The sequence below is a fragment of the Martes martes genome (genome assembly GCF_963455335.1).
Source record: "Martes martes genome assembly, chromosome: 5".
Classification (NCBI taxonomy): domain Eukaryota; kingdom Metazoa; phylum Chordata; class Mammalia; order Carnivora; family Mustelidae; genus Martes; species Martes martes.
Window position 1 is genome coordinate 142271511 of NC_137892.1, and position 24701 is coordinate 142296211.

Consider the following 24701-nt stretch of genomic DNA (forward strand, 5'->3'; position numbering starts at 1 on the left):
GATAAAGAAGTTGTGGTATATGTATGTGATGGAATATTACTCAGCCATCAAAAAGAATAAAATCTTGACATTTGCAACAACATGGATGGAGCTAGAATGTATTATGCCAAAGGAAATAAGTCAGAGAAAGACAAAGACCATATGATTTCACTCATGTGGAGTTTAAGAAATAAAACATGAAGATATGAGAAGGGATAAAAAGTAAAGAAAAGAAAGAGAAGGAAACACACTGTAAGAAACTCTTAGAGAACAAACTGAGGGTTGCTTGAGGGAAAATGGGTTGGGGAGATGGGCTATGGGTATTAAGCAGGGCACTGGGTATTGTAAGTGATGAATCACTGAATTCTACTCCTGAAACTAATATTGTACTGTATGTTAACTAGATATATTAGATTATATTAGATATATAGGTATAACACTGTATGTTATACTAGATATATAGGTGTGATAACTATATAATATTGCACTCTAGTTAACTAAGTAGAATTTAAATAAAAATTTGAAAAGAAAAAAAAATGAAAGCTGTCTTTAACAAACATATAACAAACCCCAAAATTACACTTGTATGCTGCTCTGCTATTATCTCATCATATTTTTAAAAAGATTTTGTTTATTTAATGGAGAGAGAGAGAGACAGAAAGAGAGGGAACGCAAGGTGGGATGAGAGAGGGAGAAGCAAGCTTCCCTCTGAGTAGGGAGCCCAATGCAGGGCTCGATTCCAGGACCCTGGGATCATCACCATCATCACCCCCTGAAGGCAGGGGCTTAATGACTGAGCCACCCAAGTGCCCCTCATCATATTTTTCTTTCCGCTTATTCCTCTAAATTCATTAATCTTCTCATTCTCAAAAAATACCATTGAGATTTGTGCCACAATTTACATATTCTTTTTAAAGATTTTTTTTTTTATTTGACAGGCAGAGATCACAAGTAGGCAGAGAGGCAGGCAGAGAGGGGGGTAAGCAGGCTCCCTGCTGAGCAGAGAGCCCAATGCGGGGCTCGATCCCAGGACCCTGAGATCATGACCTGAGCCGAAGGCAGAGGCTTAATCCACTGAGCCACCCAGGAACCCCACATATTCTTTTTAAAAGGAAATATTTGAAGCAAATATATGAGTTCATTTATTCCAATTTTTGTTGACTGTTTTGAAATAAACTTTATAAACTTTGGAAGAGTTTTAGATTATAGAAAAGTTGTAAAGTAATAGAGAGTCTACATGAACCCTTCACTCAGGTTCTTTAATTATTAATATTTTGTATTAGTATGGCCTGTTTGTCACAATTAATGAACTGATATTAATAATTCTTTACTAAAGTACATAGTTTATTCAGATTTTTTTAGTTTTATTTAATCTCTCTCTCTCTCTCTCTCTCTCTTTTTTTTTTTTTCCCTGTTTCAGGATCCCTTTCAGGAAACTACATTTATTCATTTATGTCTCCTTCGTTCCTGTTGGCTATGCCAGTTTCTCTGACCTTCCTTGTGTTTGGTGATCTGGACAGTTTTGAAGAACAGATAAGGTATTTTTTAGAATGCTTCTCAATTAAAACGTATGTGAAAACTTTATCAAGAATGGGTACAGGATTTTTAAAATTCTCTGTATCTGAATACGATCATATGTTTTTCTTTTAATCAGTTGATATGGTAGATTATATTTGCAGATTTGAATGTTGAAAACAGTCTCATATACTTAAAATATATATTCCAGTTGGTCTTGGTGCATAATTCTTCTCATATGTTTTTGGATTTGTTGAGGATTTTTGCTTGTGTTTTCTGAGAGAGTTTGGTCTATAAACATCTTTTTTTATTGTAATATTTGTATCTAGTTTTGCTACCTGGGTTATGCTGACATCGCAGCATGCACAAGGATTGATATTCCTGATTTTATCTTCTTGAAGAGATTTCAGAGACTAAGCATTATTTCTACTTTAAATGCTTCAGAGAATTAGCTTGTGAAATAATAGTTTGGTGCTTTTGGGGGAAGGTTTTCAATTATTGATTAAATTTTATTATAGATAAAAGGCTACTAATGTTCTCTATTTCTCCTGTGAGTTTTGGTAAATGTGTCATTGGTTCATCACATCTAAATTTTCAAATTTATATGTATAAAGTTATCTTTAATATTCCCCTATTGGCCTTTTTATGTCCATGTATTAGTAGTGATAAACTTTTTTTTTTTTTTATATTTGTAATTTGTGCTGTCTCTGTTTCTTGGTTAGCCTGGCTAGAGGCTCATTAATTTTACTGAAGTTTTCCTAAAAGAATAAAAATGGCTTTAGGGGGCGCCTGGGTGGCTCCGTGGGTTAAGCCTCTGCCTTTGGCTCAAGTCATGATCACAGGGTCCTGGGATCCATCCCCACATTGTGCTCTCTGCTCAGCAGGGGGCCTGCTTTCTCCTCTCTGTCTCTGCCTGCCTCTCTGCATAGTTATGATCTCTATCTGTCAAATAAATAAAATCTTTAAAAAGAAAATGGCTATAGGTGTTGTTGACTTTCTCCATTTTGTTTTCAATTTTGTTGAATTCTGTCCTAATTTTTATTTCCTTTTTATTCTTCTTTAAGGTTTACTTTATCCTTCCTTCTCAAGTTGTCTAATGTACAGATTAGATTATCATTGTTATATACGTTTTTTTTCCTTTCTAATGCATATATTATTTACAAGTGTGTTATTTAATCTGCAGAAATAGAAATAGAAATTTCTGAATACCTTTCAATTACTGACTTCTTTTTTTTTTTAAGATTTTATTTATTTATTTGGCAGACAGAGATCACAAGTAGGCAGAGAGGCAGGCAGAGAAAGGAGGAAGCAGGCTCCCTGCTGAGCAGAGAGCCCGATGTGGGGCTTGATCCCAGGACCCTGAGATCATGACCTGAGCTGAAGGCAGAAGCTTTAACCCACTGAGCCACCCAGGTGCCCCTCAATTAGTGACTTCTAATTCAATTTCATTGCTACCTGAACAGTTAATTTATATGATTTCTATTATTTTAAATTTGCTAAGGCATTTTGTGGCCAAGAATATTGTCTAGCTTTGTGAATGTCTCAAGGGAGATTGAGAAGAAAATATATTCTACTATAGTTTGTATGTTGTATTCTATAAATATCAATTAAATTAATCAGTTGATAGTGCTGTTCTAGCCATTTATATCTTTATCAATTACATGCATGCTTAATCTCTCAATTATTGAAAAAAGATATTGAAGTATCCAACAATGATAGGATAGTTGTCTATTTCTCATCTCATTTTCTGTCAATTTTAGCTTCATATAATTTGAAGCTCTTTTGTTAGGTGCACACATGTTTAGGATTGCTGTATATTCTTAGAGAATTGACCCCTTTATCATTATATAATGCTTCTCTTTATCCCTGATAATCTTCCTTGTCTTGAGTTGGGTTTTGTCTCAAATTAATATTGCTATCCCAGCTTTCTTTTGATTACTGTTTGCATGGCATTATTTTTCCATACTTTTAATTTATTGGGGTCATTTTATTTTATTTTATTTTTAAAGATTTTATTGACTTAAAGATTTATTTATTTAAAGATATATTTATTTGAGAGAGACAGTGGGATAGTGAGAGAGCAAGAGATCACAAACGGGGATCCCAGAAGGAGAGGAAGAAGTATAATGATGCTAACTCTGCTCACTGTTCCCATTAACTGTTTTACCTTTGGAAGCATGAAGAGCTGATCCAACTATATAGGAAAATAGTAGCGAAGAGGGTATAGGTCAAATAGTTTCATTTACTTAATAAAATCGATGTCATGAGTAACATTAGTCCTTCAGTATACTCTAGATTTTCTTTGCTGAATATTTTTACCCCTATATATTTTGATAGTTAAAAAATGCACAGCTTTCCTTTCTCTGCTTTCCTCAGAAAAATATTTTAAGACCATGTCCTTAACAGGTAATCAATCATATTTTATAAGAATGGCCAAAAATCTTAGAAGATGTATGTATAGGTATATGTAATGGTTTTAATGCACTGACAACAGATGTTTGAGATATTTGCAAAACATATAGATTGTAGTTTTTGGCCTCTGTTCACTTACAGAGTTCATAATATAATTATAATCTACTCCACTTACATTATGCTCAAGTACAATACTCCCAACAAATATATCTTCAAAATCAACATGTCAAAGCCAGCATTTTTTATTACAATAAGGCATTCTTTAAGAATAACTAGTACCTCCAAAGAATAAAGTGAAGATTAGTAAATTTATGATTAAAATGGAAGTCCAAGAGAGATCACATTTTCTATGTAATATTCATTCTCCACAGGGTGCAAAACTCCCTAAGAATAAAACAAATACTTTCTAGAGCTGAAAGGCTTCAATTTGGAAAGAAATGCTTATACTAGCACATTGTGTTTATTTTTACCATCACATTTCCTTGACATATAGAAGAGTTATATTTCCTCATTATATTTCAATAATAAGCTTCTTTTGGCAAAAAATGTTTTGTCACTGCAAGATATATCTGTATAGAAATATAGAACACAAATATACTGAAACTAAAATCTTTTGAAAATAAAGAAAAAAGATTGAAAAATAATGGTGTTTTAATGTAATAGCTTATTTCGCATAGTAAATGCATCTTAAAATACTAGTATTAATACTGGTATGTCTTTTGTTGTTAAATGTTATAAATTTAATGATAATTGTCAGATGCATTGGCTCTTTATTATTCTTATTGATATTACATAAAGATATGTTATATCTCTACTTTGCATATTCTAATAACGTCTTAATCACCTGCACATCTTTTTCTCTCTCATCAAAACCTATACTCTCTACTACTACGTTGTCAGCATTATCACTTTTGTGTGTGTATGTAAATAATTAGGTACACTATAATTGGAAATATTTTCCTTGTTTAATTTTTGTGTTTCTTAGAAATGGTTCATTCAATTTATATATTTATTAATTTCAATGCTGCTTTTTAATTCAGTTCATCTATCAGTGCTACTTTTAAAATTATTTCACGTGTTCTTCCTCTGGGTTTACTTCTAGGTGAAGTACATTTGTTTGTAATTCTTTCAGTGAGAGGTCATGTATTGTAAGCTTTTAGATTTTATCTCTTCAAGTGTCGTTATCTTTACTCTATTTATGCAAAGTAGGCTAGCTGGGTATAGAATTTTGGATTAGCCATCATTTTTCTTCTGCACTCCTAAATTTATCACTTAATAATCTGATACTATTTCTTTGGAAATTATAGTAAGGTTATTCATTTGTGGGTACTCTGTATTCCGTATCTTTATTTTTAGTATTATAAAGTTACATTAGTATTTCTGTAGGTGAGAAATGATTTTTATTCATTCTCCTAGCTAATTAGTGTGTGCTTCAAATGGAAGACTTGTGTTTTTCTATAGTTCTGGAAGCTTCTAAGCAATATTCTTTTCAAATACTGATTTTGCTGTATTCCTCCCTTTATCTTGTTTCTGAAATCCCTATTAGATGACTACTGAGTCTGCCACCTGTGTACTTATTTTCTTCTTATTCTTTCATAAGCACATATACACACATGCATGCACATACATGTGCATGCACACACACATATTTTACCTTGGTGTATAATTCTGACAGAGTTGCTCAACATTATCAATTAACTCATTTAGTCTTCCATTTATATCTAATACAGTTTGTGCCAATTCTAAATTCTCGATTTAAATTGTGTATCTTTTCTTTAATTTTGGAAATTTTATTACCCTCTTTTGCAGAAGCCAAAACTTTACTAGGGCTTAAAATGATTACTTTTGCTTTGGTTCTAAAATGAATCTTATTGTAAATGGTGACTACTTAAAATACCCGGATGGTTTTGTGAAAGTCTACTATGTAATTATGAGGAGTTGCAGTCTTGCTGGTTAATGTAATTATAAGGTTAAAAAAGAAAAAGAATCAGAAGCTCAGTGTTTCATGAAGAGCCCTGTAGATATTAACCTCTTCCTTTGTTTTTTTTAATTGTGTTTTTTAAAGTATTGTAAGCTTTATTGAGGTATAACTGAAAATTAGAGTTGTGAGATATTTAAAGTGTATATCTTGTCAATTTAATATGCATATACATTGTGAAAGGAATCCTCCCATTTAATTAATTAACATATCCACCATCTCACATATATCTTTGGTGAGAATATTTAAGCTATACTCTCAACAAATTTCAATTATAAAATATGATATTATCAACTACAGTCCCTATGTTCTACATCACGACCCTTGGACCTTAACTTATTATTAAAAGTTTATGCCTTTTTAACAACCTCCCTCAATTTCTTCCACCCCAGCCTTGGCAACCACTTTTCTACTTTGTGTTTCTATGAATTTTCTTCGTGTTGTTTTGTTTTTAGTTTCCACATTTATGTGATACCAGACAGTATTTGTTTTTCTCTGTCTGGCTTATTCAGTAAGTGTAATGCCATCAATGTCCAATCCATGCTGTCACAAACGGCAGAATTTCCTTTTTTCTTGTGGTTGAATAATATTCCAGCATACATATAAGCTGATATTCTTTGTCCACTCACCCATTTATGGACACTTAGGTTGTGAATAATGTTGCAGTAAACATGGGAATGGATATATCTCATTGGTATTGTTTTCATCTCCTTTGAGTATATATCCAGAAGTAGAATTGTTGGATCTTATGGTAGTTATTTTTTTTAATTTTTTGAAGAAACTCATACTGTTTTCCACAGTGTCTGAACCAACTTACATTCCCACTAACACTGTAAAAGACTTCCCTTTTCTCCAAATCCTTGTGAACACTTAGCTCTTATCTCCTTTATGATAGCTGTTCTAACAGGTATGAGAAATATTTCATTGTGGTTTTGACTTGATTTTCTCTGATGATTCATGATACTGAGCATCTTTTCATGTACTGGTTTGTCATTTGGGTGTCATCTTTGGAAAAAAATACTCATTTAGTTCCTGAACCCACTTTTAAATGGATTTTTTTGTTGTTATAGAATTGTAGGAGTTCTTTATATATTTTTCATATTAATCTCTATCTGATATATGGCTTGCAGATATTTTCTTCCACTCTGAGGTCCATATCTGGTTTGTCTGGCTTTAAAATTTGAGATATTAACCATTATGCTAACCTACAACAAAAGTTGGTTATTTGTTTGAGTCAGACCTATTTTATCATGTGTTGTTTATGAAAGGAATTGTGAGAGAATAGAAAAAAAACCTAAATTTGGAGGAAGAATACTGGTATAAAACAGCTCTGTTGTCAATATAAGCATCACCTCTCGAACTTTAAATAAATCATAGTCCCTATGTCTCATCTCCAGAAATTCTGATTTAATTAGTCTAGGGCAGGGCCTGGGCATTTTATAGATGCAGAGCACTACAGGTGGTTGTACTGTGCTAATGGGCATGAAAAGCAATAGAATTGTGTAAAGTACTATACGTACGAATGTTTGTCTCTACTAATTAACAGATTTTTAGATCTTAGGATCACAATTCTGCAAAGCATGAGGTTCCCAATCCGTGAAATGGAAGAATATCAAAACTTATTTTACTACTTCACTTGTTTCAGTTAACAAATAAATAATGTATTTTTAATGCATTTTGCCAATTACTGCATACATGCAAATAAGCTGTTATTCTTAAATAACCTCTAGATTTCTTTATCATAAAATATCAGTGTGTCTTCCAATTAGTGATTCTAAAGCACATATAACACTCAAAACACTGTTGCAGAAGATCAATACCATACTGAAAAAAGGTGAATTTTAGCTCTGTTACACATTTCTCCCTACATCTTCAATGTAAATACAGCAATAGCCCCCATTGTGGTCACACTTTTGATACTTTTTCCTTGTGCTTTTTATGGCTTTTATGATTTGTCTTATAAGTGTGAACCACATATATAACATATTTCATGGAAATAAAAGGGAGATAATCATGTAATAAGTGAACGTGGCAGTTATTCTTAAACTTACCTACTGTGATTATGTAGAGTGAATTCTAAATGTGACTCTGAAAATGTCAATGTAGTAGTGATTATCACATATATACACTCATTTTTGTCAATGATTGACAAGTAAGGCACATTAGAGAAAATTGTTAAGGAATACTTGTCTTTTTAATGAACTTTTTGGTGATATTACTCTTAAGGAGTGGGTGTTTAACCAATTCATTCTTTTCCTTTTAGCATTTCTCTTTCTTTCCCTAATTTGACCTTAAGATAATTGATAAACAAGTTTTCAGTAGAGATAAAATCAGTACTATAATCTTTCTTGTTCCTTCATCCACCGAACAAACTGTTCCTAATTTTTTTTTTTTAAAGATTTTATTTTTTATTTATTTGACAGACAGACCACAAGTAGGCAGAGAGGCAGGCAGAGAGAGAAGGGAGGAAGCAGGCTCCCCACTGAGCGGAGAGCCCGATGCGGGGCTCGATCCCAGGATGCTGGGATCATGACCTGAGCCGAAGGCAGCGGCTTTAACCCACTGAGCCACCCAGGCGCCCCCTGTTCCTAATTTTTGAGCAAAAACCAAAAAACCAAAAATCAAAAACAAAAACAAAAACTCAAAACATTCCACTTCATGAGGTAATGCAGTGATTTCAGTAATGTATCTATTTTTTATATGGATTTACTGGAAAAGACTATATAAATGGCTACCTATATATGTTTAGTTGTGGTTATTTTATCTTCTTGGTACACATCAAGTTAGAGTATGTACCACTTGTAGTGTTAAGAAAGCTAGCATTGCAGACGATGGCACTGGTTTTATTTGAATGTAAAATCTTCAGATATACAATTATCCACGTCATTGCTTTGACAGGAAAGAGATGTGTCATGTGTCACTGAGAATTCAAATGAGCCAAATTTCTAAGCAACTCATCTCCACCTCTATCTGGCTCTTTGCATTCTAGGCTGAACAACTGACTTTCTCTGCTTTACTTTCTCCAAACTGCATAAGCTGCAACATTTTGCAGAGTAGCTTAAGAGCAAGTTAAGAGCTGTCAGCAACAGAGACTCTGTTTCCATGGCCAGTTCACTCTGTGTGCTGCTTCATGACAGAGTTGATCACTTATACCATGTCATCCTCAGTTCTAGATGTGTTCAAGACTGGCCTTTGGTTTTATAGCATAACAATTGCCCATGTCCAAACATTTTCCCCTATATTTGAAAATATATTTTCTCTTGATCTATAGCCATGGGCTCTTCCTGGGGTTAATTCAAGAAATTTCCTTAGCAAACTGATAGCTTATTGAGCTCCTTTTATGAATGTGCCCCACTCAATGTGTGAAGTACATCATGCCATTGGCCTATCAGAAACATGGACTTCTGATTTGCTTTCATGCACAATTCATTGAAGAGTGTTACTGGGTATTGCTGTTGTTGTTTTGTTTTGCTTTATAAAATGTGCTGATCATAACATTTTAGATGAGTGCATGAATCATGTTTGACTAAATTGCTGAAAAGCAAATGGAAGATGGCAACAAATTCATGAACATTTTGTGAACAAGATGCTCCCTGTGTTAAGCTATTTCCTATGTAAATTATTCTTCCTTGGCAGTGTGATTCTGTTCAGTTTTAAATTATTATAGTACTATGGAATTTTATAGTTGGCAGGGGCCTTTGAAAACCTTATTTTTAACAATAAGGAACCCAATAGTGGAGAAAGAGAGTCTGCCACCCACATAAAAAATACTGTTAATTAATAATAGACTTAGGACTCAGGTCTTCTCATCTTCTCTTTAGTTTCCTGCTTAAACTTCAAGCTTCTCATCCAGGTAATCTATTCTAAAGACATATATAAGAGCACCTATTTCATAATGACTAATTTCACATTTAGTTCATTTGCTTGTTGCTATTGCAAAGCATACATACAAAAATCAAATCAAACAAACAAACGAGTACTTTGCTAGCAAATACTAACATTTGGTTCAGGGCAAATGTTTCTTATTTTCTATTCCATCTAAAATAAACATTAACTTTGCTATATTTTGTTTAAATGGCATGTTTTTAACACATCAATAAAATTTTATTTAATTTATGTGCCACAGCTGTCAACTACATGCAAATCCTGTTAGTGCAGTGATATGGAAACCTTTCTCTGAAATCTTGTTAAAAATACCTCTGGGAATTCATATTCATATCCATTTAAGAGAGTGGATGAACAGAATCTGCCTAACGTAATTGGGGGAAAAAAATCAATAAGATTCTCTTATCAACTGTCCTCACTGCCTTCTGGTTATACACAATATAAAGAAGGAACTATTCCTAGCCTTTAATTTATTTTATTTATTTTCAAAATTGTATTTTAGTTTTTCTAGAAAGTAAAGCAAAGATGAATATTCTATGAATTTTGGATAAAGATTCATTACTTCAAGTACTTGAAGGTTAAGTTAGTCATCTTTTATATATCAGCCATTTAAAAGTTATCTTAGAGATGAGGTGGTAAAATAAACCTCTCTTTTTATGGGATGCTGGAGTTTAGAAAGAGTAGGTCATTACTCAAGACTGCTCAGTTGGAGAGCAAGACAAGACTTTAACCGAGGGATCCGACCTCTCACTGCCCTCTTTTCACTGCACTGCATTTTCTTTGAGGACACAAATAACCCAACACTACACATATCTTTGATCCATTCAGAAATAGTTTATCACATAAAAATAGCATAATTGATTTAAGTTGAAAGAATTTGTTGATTAAAAATGGGCAAATACATTTTGAAAAATTAGAATACTTTTCAAGACTTAAATTCTAGTGATATCAAATTGATATCCTTTTGTTTAAAATTCTACAAATATCACTGAGGGTTGCTGGTGGGGAGGGATAGGGTGACTGGGTGATGGACTTTGGGGAGGGTATGTGCTATGGTAAGTGCTGTGAATTGTGTAAGACTGATGATTCACAGACCTGTGCCCCTGAAACAAATAATACATTATATGTTAATAAAAAATTCTACAAGTATTATTGTCTTAGTGAGTTTAGGCTGCTATAATAAAATAGCATAAACTGGGTGGCTTATCAGTAAAGAAGCGTTCTTTTTCACAGTTCTGGGAATTCCAAGATCAAGGTACAGGCTGATTTGGTGTCTGATGAGAGAGCTCTCTTCCTATTTGTAGGAACCATCTTCTTGTTATGTCTCCTCTGGTCTCTTATTGTAAGGACACTAAGTCCAGTCATGAGGGCTTCACCCTTAACACCGAATTATCTCCTTAAGACCTCACCTCTGAAGATTATCACTTTGGGATTAGAGTTTCAATATATGAATTTGGGGGGAAACACAAACATTCAGTCCATTAACATTACGGACAAAGCTACAGGTGAGACATGTCCTTTTATCTCCCACTTTGAAATGATTTACATAATCATTTAGAGGCAGAACCAACAAATACTTGTGAGGAATCAAATAGCTTCTCTCCAAAGCACAGGTGCTCTGGCAATACAGGCCAGAAGGATGGTGTGGGTGGTTGAGCCAAAAGGCAGGAGAGAAACTATTTGTTTAAGCTGAAAAACTATAAAAATAGCAGCTATCAATGCAAGAGAAGGTACATTTTGATTATCCTAAATTAAAATATTTGAAATATTTAGAATTTTTGTTGGCTACATTGATAATCCCTAACCAAATATGAGATAAATGATCTATTTGGAATGTAAAGTTATACAATTATAATAGCAATTGCTTAACCAGAGAAAAATTCAAATTTCAGCCATTAAGATAAGATTTGTTAATCAGTTTTAAATGCCTCCAAAATACTTTGATTCTATATCCCTTTCATGCCAAAATAGCCAGTAAATTTCCTGAATGTAGAATCAAAATTCAGCAAACAGTTTTGGCAGCAGGGTATAAAACTGTTTTAGGGGCAGAAAAAAAAAATGACTTAATTGTAAATATTGCTCAGTTATAATCTTTTGATTATGATGCCACTCAAAGATAGAAAACATAATTTTGTGGACATGAACCTGCAAAGTGACGTCTCCCAGTGTAATTTCTGATAGCTTTACTTGGTTACCTAAAATAGACACTGTCTTCAAATAAATATATTCCATTTCACATTACTTAATTTTCACAATATCTTTAAGAAAACAATGTGAAACACTTGATCCTTTAAATGGGTACATTATTTCTGTAGATCAGATTGAAATAGATTAACTTATTCATGACACCAAATATAGTTTTAAAGTTGTAATCCAGAATTGGAAAGTCCTAAGTGCATTTCCATTAATTAAAAAAATTAAATGTTGGCTTTTTTTATTATTCTGCTGATGAGAAGCAAGTAAGTGCGGTTAAGTGATTGTGCGCTGTGGAGGCATAAAATTTGGTACTATCAACTAATCAGTATGCTCAGTCATCTGTTCTCACTTTACATTTAAAAATGTAAGGGCCTTTCTACAGTACTGCTTCTCTGTTTATCTGAAGGTTATATTCAAATTCTTAGCTTTCTAAAAATCAAGTACACATCAAAAACCCAGAGAAATATCCCATCCATCACCAGTTTTTATCTTCAACAAAAGCATTATTTTTTCTAATAAGATATTCATGAGATATGTTAAATTCACTTATTGAGTTCTAGATTCCATCAAAAATATAGCAATAGAATTGAGTCATGCAGATGACTGCATCAAAGAGTGAATGATTGGAAACCAAATGTGCTATACTAGTCATCGTCTCATGTTTTAAATAGAGAGGAAGACCATAATCTATAATTTAATTCAATGAGCTTTTAAGTAATGGTACATACTGCTGTTTATGGTTCAAGCAATATAGCCATAGAATTCTTATTTGACGGGAATTGGGACACCATCCCATTTCTGATTGATTCAAGTTTAACAACAGATGGACTCCCTCATAAGGAATGGAAAACAGTGAGGGCAATGCAATGTTACCTGAAAAAAAGAATGTGTCAAAATGCTCTCAGTTAAATTAAAATTATAAGATTTGAGATTTGGTTTGGTTTGGGAAATGGTTTGTTGTTGTTGTTGTTGTTGTTGTTGTTAATATTTGCAAGTCTGTTTTATAATGAAAAGAAAAAAGAATTTTAGCACCTAGGCAACCTGTTAAGTATCCTAAAGATTTTGCTGTTTAGAGCTCCCTGGTTATACTGTGCACATAATGAATTGTCCCCCTTGATGTGATAAATTATGTATTAGAATAATGGACAGATCAATCAGTGGCGCTGTGTAAGTGAAACACACAGCTTTTGGCAAAGCAGGGTCTGCATGTTTACATTTATCACCCAAATGCCTTGACTTTGATGTAGACCTTTGAGAAGCATTTATTAATCATGATTTCATTAACATTTTTGGCAAACTAATGACTTTTATTTGTCAGAAATATTGCTGATGATATACTGGTGGTGTCCAAAAACACTAATCTTCTTTTTGCTACTTAACCTTCTGTGCGATTGTTAAACAATAACTTTCATGAGACATCATACTTAGGATTACTAGAAAGGTCTTGGTGTCAGAACTAATCAGACTATATATCTGCTGGTAGCCGAATGCTGTGGGCTTGTCCAGTACAGTTCTGGTTGGGATTCACTCAGGACGCTTCTTCTGTTGAAGACTGAAGTGTTCTACTTTAGGGGAAAATGAATGGTTTGCCAGTAATACAGATGGAATGATTAACAGTGCCAATTACTAGTATTTTAGTCTATTGCAATGACTATGAAAAATTTGAATTTGAGTAAACTACTCAAAATAAGTATTTTAATAAGTGTATTTTGCTGTATGACCTCTTTTTATTCTATAAATATAAACACCTATTGTGATACAAACTCTAAGCAAGTTATTCTGTGGGGAGAGAAAATTGAACTTTTCCATAACTCCAAGGAATGTACAATCTACTTGGCTAGACATAAATTGTTATTAAAGAGACTAATAAAATGCACTATATGTAGGTAAAATACCTATAAATAATAAAATGAAAAAAATGGGAAAACGGATAATATAAAATAAAATACTTTTACTTTGTTTTTGTTTTATTTAAATTCAATTAGCCAACATACAGTACTCCATTAGATTTTTTGTTTTTAGAATTTTTTTAAATTTCAGAATTCATTGTTTATGCACCACACCCAGTGCTCCATGCAATACATGCCCTCCATAATACCCACTACCAGGCTCACCCAACTCCTCATGCCCCTCCCCTCCAAAACCCTCAGTTTGTTTCTCAGAGTCCACAGTCTCTCATGGTTTTTGGTGTAACATTCAATGATTCATCAGTTGCATATAATTACTTTGAAAGGGGGAAGAAATCTATGATTTTTTTCTATAAATTATATTTAGTAGTTAAAATTTATAATTAGTCTTTGAAGTTACCTGGGAGAATAATTTTACTAGTCTTCAAAAAATAATTATTGAAATATGTTCTTGAATCAATAACAGCATAAGGTATTAATTCTTTAAGTTTATTTTTCTATTTTCATAAAAATTTAAATTCATATAGCCTTTGTTTATTCAAAATTACTTAAAGAATGAGTTAATTTTCTAGGTAAGAAAACAGGTGTTTTGTGTGGTTTTATTTGCTATTGAGAATCACCCAAGTGAACTAAGTTTTTTAACCTTCCATGTTACCGATATAAGAATCCTCAGTCTTATGTTGGAAATTAAATATTTTTCTGACTAAATAGAAATGAAGTTGACCCAGTCTCAAGACCATGAATTTCACCAAAGAGATGCAAGCTGAATCCCAAACTGCCTGTCACTGAAACTCCCCAAATTTCCTCAGCTCCCCCCACCCCCGAATAGGAGGGCATTGTAAGGGCCAAGTCTCTTAGTGGGTACGATTTTTCTCATTTATTTTCTAATTGTTGATTTTCCTAAAATGGAGTATTTCTTTAATTCATTTTTTTTTATGTTACACATAGATTTAACCCAGAAGAAAGAGTTATAAAGTTTAAGTTGATTGCCTCTGAAGATAATTTTTTGTTTCTTTTCTTATAATTATATTAATGTATTTATATTTATAAATTAGGTATATCTATTACTTTGATTTTTTTTAAAGGTAAATATGCTATTTTTAAAAAGAGCCAATATATGGCCCTTCTTTTCACTACATCTGTAATCTTGGGGTAAATACCCAGCAGTGCAATTGCTGAATCATAGAGTAGCTCTATTTTTAGCTTTTTCAGGAACCTCCACACTGTTTTCCAAAGTGGCCGTACCAGCTTGCATTCCCACCAACAGTGTAAGAGGGTTCCTCTTTCTCCACAGCCTCTCCAACATACGTTGTTTCTTGCTTTGTCAATTTTTGCCATTCTAACGGGTGTAAGGTGATATCTTAATGTGGTTTTGATTTGAATTTCAGCCATCAGAAAGGGTGAATACCCAACTTTTGCATCAACATGGGTGGGACTGGAGGAGATTATGCTGAGTGAAATAAATCAAGCACAGAGAGTCAGTTATCATATGGTTTCACTTATTTGTGGAACACAAGGAATAGCATGGAGGAAATTAGGAGAAGGAAGGGAAAAACAAAGTGGGGGGTGGGGAATCAGAGGGGGAGATGAACCATGAGAGACTATGAACTCCAAGAAACAAACAGCATTTTAGAGGGAGGGGGGTGGGGAAAATGGGTGAGCCCAGTGATGGGTATTAAGGAGGCACCAATTGCATGGAGCACTGGGTGTTATAAGCAAACAATGAATCATGGAACATTACATTAAAAACTAAAAAAAAAAAAAAATGCCAGTAGAAGAACAAACCAGTCAGGGGGAAGAGCAAATAAAAAGGCCGAGAGTCAGGAATAAGCTTGGTATATTCAGGTAATTGGGGTGGGGTGGGGAGGAGATTGCTAGAGCATGAGAGACTACTGGTAAAAAGAGGAGAGATCAAAGAATAGGAAACTATAAAAAGACTCCTCTGAAGTTTATTTCTGCCTCAAGGTTGCTCTCTGAAACCAATTGTTATCTGGAAATGGTTGACTACCCCCATGTTCGATCCACATTCAACATCTATCTTTCCCAATTAATTCCAAAGGCCTTTCCGGAAAAAGGATTGTGTGCTTTATCTTTGTCCTAGGTCTCCCCTAGCAAAGGATCTGAAGTATAGTCAATCCACAAAATGTATTTCATTTTCTTTTTGTTAATCAGAGATCAAAGAGGGTCTTAGGGATGTAGTTACAAGACATAATTTTGTAATCAAAAGAAGATGAAAACAAGTGGTGAGACAAATATCATTTGGTAGAGGTGGGATTATAATTTATGATTCTAGTTTCCTAATGCAGAGTAGCAACCTTATCTGATATTGTTATTATAAGTATAAAGGGATAAAGCCAAAATAGTCCTAATAAGCCAAATTAAATTTAAGGGGGGGTCTGAAATCTTAAAAGCTCCTTAAGAGCTAAATATAATATGAACAGTTTTTTTTTAATTTAATAGACTAAAAAAAAAAAAAAAGCTTTTTGTGTTGTTGCTCTTTTTTAAAAATCAGTTTAGAGATTATCAAATAAGAATCAAAGAAGGATGTGTTTTTCACTTGGATAAGATGTGTATTATCCTCACCCCATAATTCTAGTTTACCTAAATGAATTTAGTATGTTCTGTGATGAAAATATCGTCATCAGTAAATTAAATAAAAGAAACATCAGCAAAAGTAGACTAGAACAGGGGTATACTCACTGTATATTTTCATTTTATTTGTCAAATTTTAGAAACCAGCTTATTGTAATATATAAAGAAAAACTACATACTTAAACATTATAAGAACTTAATTTTAAAGTGTGTTTACTCTTACTCTTTTTGACTTTATCTTGTACATAAATATCAACCAAATGAAAATAACTTAAAAATAGTATTCTTTTTTAACATCTATGCCTACAGACTGCACAGTGCAGTAAAATTAGTCATGTTAGCATGAGATCCATCTTACTAAATATCAAGTTTTATTTAAGAGTAATGGTATAAGGGATATGAAATTAGGTTGTCATAAGGGTAGCTTAAATAAACTCTCTTCAGTGAAAAATAATGTAACATAGACTTGAACTACGGATCAAAAGATTCCACATTATTTAGAAGAATGTACTTTTTTACCTGAGGCAGAAAATGCACTTTATCTTATCTTCAAAAAGCTTATTTCATATTTGTTTTTGGCTCATCTCCCTAACATAGGCTCTGTTTGCTTCTGTACCACTTGCTGCCTTTACCTAATTTGAAAAAAAGTTTCCCTTTTCAATGCAAGTACAATTGTAATAAGTCACCTCAAGATTCAGAGAGAGAAGAAATCAGCAGTCCACCTTCCTCCATGAAGGAGAGAGGAACCTGTTAAGGACTCAGGATGTTGTCAAACACAAACCTTTACTGACAGTTAATAGGGCCAGAGACGGAGGGGAAGACTACCTTTACAATGTGGGAGCTGGCGGCTATGAATTAGGCCAGAGGACTCATTTTATTGTCAACCACATATTGTTGAAAGTGGAAATCTTAGGGATGAAGCCAGAATTTTACTTCTTTAGTGCTAAAGGTGCCATAGAAATTGAACAGTAGAAGCCCTCACCTTATACGAAAACTGAGCCCTGAGAATGCATGTTTTATATCCCAAGTTTGTGAAAAGGTAGTACACAGGTCTGAATTTATAGAAATCTGAGCCCATTGTTCTCTCATATTATCCATCAAGTCAGTTAAAATTTAAATGGCATTTATTTATCAGGCATCTATTTTTGTTTTTTCTTTCTTTCTTTCTTTCTTTCTTTTTTTTTTGGCCTTCTTTTTATTTTTTAAACTTAAATTCAATTAATTAACATAGAATGTATTGTTTGTTTCAGAGGTAGAGGTCAGTGATTTATCAGTCTTATGATACTCAGTGCTCATTACACCATGTGCCCTCCTTAATGTCTATCACCCGGTTACCCCAACCTCCCACTTCACTCCTCTCCAGCCACCCTCAGTTTGTTTCCTATGATCAAGAGTCTCTTATGGTTTTTCTACCTCTCTAATTTCATCTTGTTTTATTTTTTCCTCTCTTCCTCTATGATCCTCTATTTTGTTTCTTAAATTCCACATATGAATGAAATCTTCTGATAATTGTCTTTCTCTGATTGGCCTATTTTGCTTAGCATAATACCCATCCATGTCATTGCATCTAGTCCATCCATGTCATTGCAAATGGCAAGATTTCATTTTTTGATAGCTTCATAATATTCCATTGTGTGTGTATGTGTATGTATGCATGTGTGTGTGTGTGTGTGTGTGTGTGTGTGTATCTCACATCTTCTTTATCCATTCTTCTATCAGTGGACATCTGGGCTTTTTCCATAGTTTGGTTATTGTGGACATTGTGCTATAAACATTGGGTGCAGGTGACCCTCTGGATCACTGCATTTTTATCTTTGGGGTAAATACCCAGTATTGTAATTGCTGGGTTGTTGGGTAGCTCTATTTTCAACTTTTTGAGGAACCTCCATATTGTTTTCTAGAGTGGCTGCACCAGCTTGCATTCACACCAACAATGTAAGAAGTTTCCCCTTTCTCTACATCCTTGCCAACAACGTTATCGCCTGAGTTGTTAATTTTAGCCATTCTGTCTGGTGTGAGGTGGTATCTCATTGTGGTTTTGATTTGTGTTTCCCTGATGCCAGGTGATGTTGAATATTTTTTCATGTGTCTGTTGGCCATCTGGATGTCTTCTTTGGAAAAATGTCTGGTTCATGTCTTCTGCCCATTTCTTGACTGGATTATTTGTTCTTTGGGTGTTGAGTTTGATGAGTTCCTTATAGATTTTGGATACTAGCCCTTTATCTGATATGTCATCAGGCATCTATTTTGTACCATTAGTTTTCTTATTGGAAATATGGCAGTGAGCCACAAGAGACCCCATTCCTACTTACCCTAATGGAATTTAGTTTATGTGAATTATATTGATAGATACTTTCATAGTAACTATTAAATAAGATTTTCAAAAAATAGACATTTGTTTTTTATGGGCTTTAAAATATTATATATTTTTTCCTTTAACCAAATGACACATTGAATCACCAATAGAAACTCATTTATCCATTTTCTTTTAATCCTTAGGCTAGTTAAAAAATATATCTTGTGATAAAATTACACTATTATATACCAAATTTTAATTTCTAAAAACTTCTGCTTCTCAAGGAAGTCCAGGATTTTCTTCTAGTCAAACTGCTATGAAAACAAATACGATAACTGAGTAATTGGTAATGGCCCCGACTTCATGGTAGTTTTTTTCCCCATTGTGCATTTGACTCACTTACATACAAGGCAAAATGATAAGGAATGAGGAATAACATCTTTGGAGGACATTATATTGCTTGAGAAAAAATAAGAATGCAAATTAAGAGCATGTCTTAATTTTATACTTCATAAATTATGGTGGTGGGCACAAATTTCCTGGCTACAAACAATGAAAATTTGGTCACTGTGAATCAAATGAGGAATCGAAATATCCAAAGCTACATTTTCAGTTAAGCAATTTTGTTTATAAGCTATTCAAATTACATAGAAAGAATGATCTCAGAGTTGAAAGCAATAATTTTGTTGTTAATTACTTTAATATTTAACTTAATTTTCTGTTTTCTTTTTCCTCTAAAGATAATTACAATGAACTGATCTTTTGCCTACCCCCACTCTGTCCCAACCCTAAATATATGGGAACAAAGCAAAGCTTCACAACTCAAAGGAATGGGTTGTTTATAGGGATAGAAGGACAGAAGCCTGAATTAGCTTTCCACTTGCCATCGACATAGTATTAGCCAAATGATCCTGACCTCAGTTCCGATACTGTGGGTAGCTTTGTATATTCTGGTTTTGTGTATTTTCTTAGACAATAAAATGAGTGTATTCCAAATGCTCCAAAGGAAGATTTGGTAAAATATTTACAGCATGCAGCCTGGATAATAATGTGAGTTTGTGGATCAGACAATGTCAAAGAAAGATGTTATTATCATAGAGAAAAATAGAGCTGCTCGTTATCAGAACCACTGATGCTGCTAGAAAAGAGAGCGGGAAGAGTATAATTTTTTTTTTTTTTGCCTGTGTTTTACTTTCTGTTGGTGAGCATATCACATAGGAACAAACTATTCATTTTAACATGGCTTAGACATTCTTGGTACTTCACTGAAAGGAATAATGCAAAGCAAGAAATAGAGAAATGTACTTCAAAGAAAATAATTTATGTCTGTGATATATTTAATCCAAAGGAGCACCAGATCGAGGGATATTCTCCTAACACATTTTTTTAAGTTATGATAACAGAAGTGTGGTAACCATAAGCATGATTCTACACCAATGATATTATATTATTTCTCTTAATAATCTTTGAATGTCCTAGAGAAAAATGCACAGTAAGCAATGATCTGTCTTAGGCTAGACCATGCCCAGTATTGTTTCCAATCTTTTGCTCAATTTGGCTATATTATATCTTAACTGCAAACGTCAGATGTGGTCTACCAGATGATAACTAATAATACTTCTTATGATGAGGTTAATGAAAGTGTTAAAATAGAGAACAGTGGAAGTTACACTGTAGAATACAATGCATATACATTTTCTATAAATTAAGACAAAAATTTTCAAACTAAACATAGTGGTATGACCTAGATGTTTTACTAAGAAAACAATTACATATGCACAAAAATCTAAGTGATAATCCATCGGGGTTCAACTCATTTTTAATTTCCTCCTCACTCTGGCATTTTTAAAACCCTACACTAATTCTCTCTCTGTTCTCTTTTGTTTTAAATTTATCTTCTTCTGTTACTGATCCTCTTATGTCTAATTCATACTATTCATGTCCACATCAACATGCTCTTGGCTGACCATACCCTTTAATTAGCATCCATATTACTATGGATAGAAAATTGTAAGTCTCCAAATACTCAAAGTTTACAATAATTACATATTTTAGTCATACTTTTTAAAAGGCGTTATTTTGCTTTAAACACCATTTTTGAAATAATGCCTTCAGTATTTTTTTGTGTGTTAATAAGGGCAATAAATAAGGGCAATTCAGGATAATTGCTCTAATAACCACAAAAGCACAGTGGCTTAAAACCATTTCTTGTTAATATCATAGTTTAATGGGGGTCAGTTGACTCTCCTAGGCATCTTGGTCATATCAGCTTCTGAATATTGCATTCCATCTTTCTCCGTATACATAGTATGCCCTCACTTTTGCCTTAAGAATGACAACACAAAGTTCCATCATCCAGTCTCCACAGACAAAATCCCCAATCTCTGGGTTATCCAAAGCTTTCTCCATCAAGTCCAGATAGTTCTCTTTTCAGAAATGTAACCTATGAATAATTGTAGACAAGTTATTGCATACACATACACACACACACCCCCTAAATATACAAGAATGGAATAAGGACAAAAATAACTGGAATAAAATCTCAAACTTAGTAAAGCAAAGAATGAAAGACATACAAAGTATCTGGTCCCTCTGATTCTTGAAATCTGTACAATCCAGGTAATGATACACTTCTTCTTCTTCCATTGTATGTCTTTGTCATATCACAATTCTTTGAATTCATCAATGAGAACCGAGGTCTATACTTTATGCAAGAAAATGGAGAGGTTTCAAAGAACAGGTTTAAAATGTCTTACTCCTTTGACCAAAACAAAGTCACGCCTAGAAGTATGAGGTGACTGGTAGTATAATTTTCTGATATGACTAGTGCAAAATGAAATGGTTTGAGGAAAATAAAATTGTATTTGCCACATTAGGATGGCTTGTATTCTTCTCATAAGACTCTACAATTCTATTCTTTTTCTAATCTGAAATCAACGTATTGTTCTGTCTGTATTCTGTCTTCCTCACTAAAATGGGAGTAATATCTTTTTTTGGGGGGGAGTAATATCTTTAGAATAATTCTTTATTGATATAGTAATAATTCCATGATTGAATCTAAGCTGTTCTCAATCTTCCCTGGATAGTAACATGAGAACCATGATACCTTTTGTATAGTATCATCAATATCCTCTATGATCACAGTGGCAAAGGGGATTTTGTATTTTGGAGTTTATCTGCAGTTGTCTAGAAAACAGCAGAACTGGCTAGACAGGTTTCTTATCTGAGTGCACTAAGTCAAAGTTCAAATTATTTAGAATATTATCTGAAGGGACACCTGGGTGATTCAGTGGGTTAAAGCCTCTGCCTTCTGCTCAGGTCATGATCCCAGGGTCCTGGGATCGAGCCCCACATCGGGCTCTCTGCTCAGCTGGGAGTCTGCTTCCTCCTCTCTCTGCCTGCCTCTCTGCCTACTTGTGATCTCTGTCTGTCAGATAAATAAATAAAAAAACTTAAAAAAAAAAAAAGAATATTATCTGAATATATTAGTTTGGTCTCTTGAGCCAGATAAGCATGCCCTTCCTACTTCATATGTACATTTTCTCCTCGTATTATATGCATTGGTTTTGAAAAACCAGATCTATACTTTGGTCTCCCTTTTAATATTTATTTGTGTCACAAGATAAACTAAAGTACATTAAAATTTTCAGGAGTTTACTTGATTTCATCCATTTGAATCTGGCAGCGCCTAACTGAAAGTGGTTAGGGGAAATCTTTTTATATGGCATAGCTGGAAATAGAACAAGGAAATTATTTGATTGGCTATAGCTGATGTAGTTGTCTTGTTTGGGGAAACCTAGTATGGTATTTGTTATTGGTTGTTCTTAAATTTCATTTTCTCATATATAAGTGCATTACAGAATTGACTATGTGTTCAGTTTTGGTTCGCTTAAATAGGCTACTAAGGCATTGGAGCTACCTCAGTTGATTAGACTCTTCATTTAATGATTTAACATGTATAGGATCTAGGCACAAGATTAAAAAAAATATTAAGTGAGCACTTAGTATTAAGTTTGTGTGTGTTGATCACTTGTTTATGTATAGTTGCTAAGACATTTAAATAAATATGATACTCTATAAAATGCATACTTTCTTTGTTAAAGTGTCAAAATGACTAAGTATAGTCTACTGAACCAATGATAATTTATCCCTAAACACAGACAAGGGTTCATTACTTGCTATCATTCAAGTATGTGCATTGTCTAGCACAGGCTCTTCTGAATTGAGCAGGTAGTCTATGTTGGAAGTAGGGAGTAGGCATTAGGATTATTAGGTGCTAACAAACGAGTAAACAAAACCAAGTCATTTTTATTTTTTTTTATTTTATTTATTTTTTAAGATTTTATTTATTTATTTGACAAACAGAGATCACAAGCAGGCAGAGAGGCCGGCAGAGAAAGAGAGAGAAGCAGGTTCCCTGGCCACCAGAGAGCCCGATGCGGGGCTTGATCCCAGCACCCTGAGATCATGACCTGAGCCGAAAGCAGAAGCTTTAACCCACTGAGCCACCCAGGCGCCCCCCAAGTCATTTTTATACCTAATTGGAGCTTATAATCTTGGAGAAGACAAGGTTAAAATTAAGTTTTGTTCTGATATTCTGAACAGAGAACCACAATAGATCTTAATGCTATGCCAGAATTCTCCACAGTGCTTTGAATTGAAACACTTTTGCATTTTCAAAAATACTGAACTAAAAATAAACTTCTAAAGGATATATTTAAATACTAAAACACATAAAAACTAAAATAAAAAATTAAATATATTTATCTATATTCAATCCATCTGAGCATAATTTAAAATTCTCATTTCATGTTAAACAGGCAACCTCAACCAATCCGGAGTAAATCTCACTTTGAACAAGCATTAACGCTGGTAATGGCACAAGATAATTCTATTTTCTTAGCCCACCATTTGGATGGTTTGGCCTTGAAATTACTATATGTCTTCAAAATTAGATCACTGAAGATACTTATATGCTTTCTACTTAGGAGAGTTTACATTTTTATTTGAAAGAAATAAATGCAGTAATTATAGCCTTATCTATTTTCCTACGTATTTAATCTATTTAGTCCTCCCAAATTTCAGAATTATAAAATTTGTTATTCAAAAACTTTCAAGTTTCAAGAAATAGAATAATACATAGGCAAAGGAGGAAAATATTAAGGTGGGGTACTCCTTTTCTTTTCTTTCCTTTCCTTTTCTTGAGAGAGAGAGAATGAGAGGGAGGGAGAGAGGGAGAGGGAATCTTAAGCAGACTCTGCCCTGAGCACAAAGACCAATGTGGGGTTCCATCCTAGGACCCTGAAATCATGACCTGAGCTGAAGCCGAGATTTGACCACCCAACAGACTGTGCCACCCAGGAGCTGCTGGACGCTTTCTTCTGCATACAAGCACACCCTTCCTCAGTCATGAAGGAACTTTTCCTACTTCACAGTACACACGATATACAAAGGCACCCCAAACTCTGGCTTATGCCTCAGAATAAATGTATGCAATTCCAGCTAGCTAGAACAGCTAGGGAAGAGAGTCAAGAAGGTGAGGGTTTCGAAAAACATTTGTACACAAAAACTACAAATAAAGAAACAGGTCGCTTTAGTTTTCCATAGAAAACTTAAAGCTCATTGTCGAAAGTGTATCTGATTGTAGTCTTCAACCCTCCTTCCTCCTAATACCAATTTCAGTTAAAAGGCTGCACAGACTGATTTATAGTTACATAAATATGCAGTCTTACATAGAAGTAGAGATACATGTCAGTTGTACTAGTTCTAAACGAGAAGAGCTCTGACGGGATTTTTCCTTGAGTGAGAAATAGAAAGTTTAGTTGGAATTAAAATCGAATACAAGAAATGGATTAAATCTATTCCAGGGAACTTTTAGAAGCAGTTTATGTGTTTTATTGAAAAATGTCACATCATAGCTCAACAGATTGTTTTGTGTTAA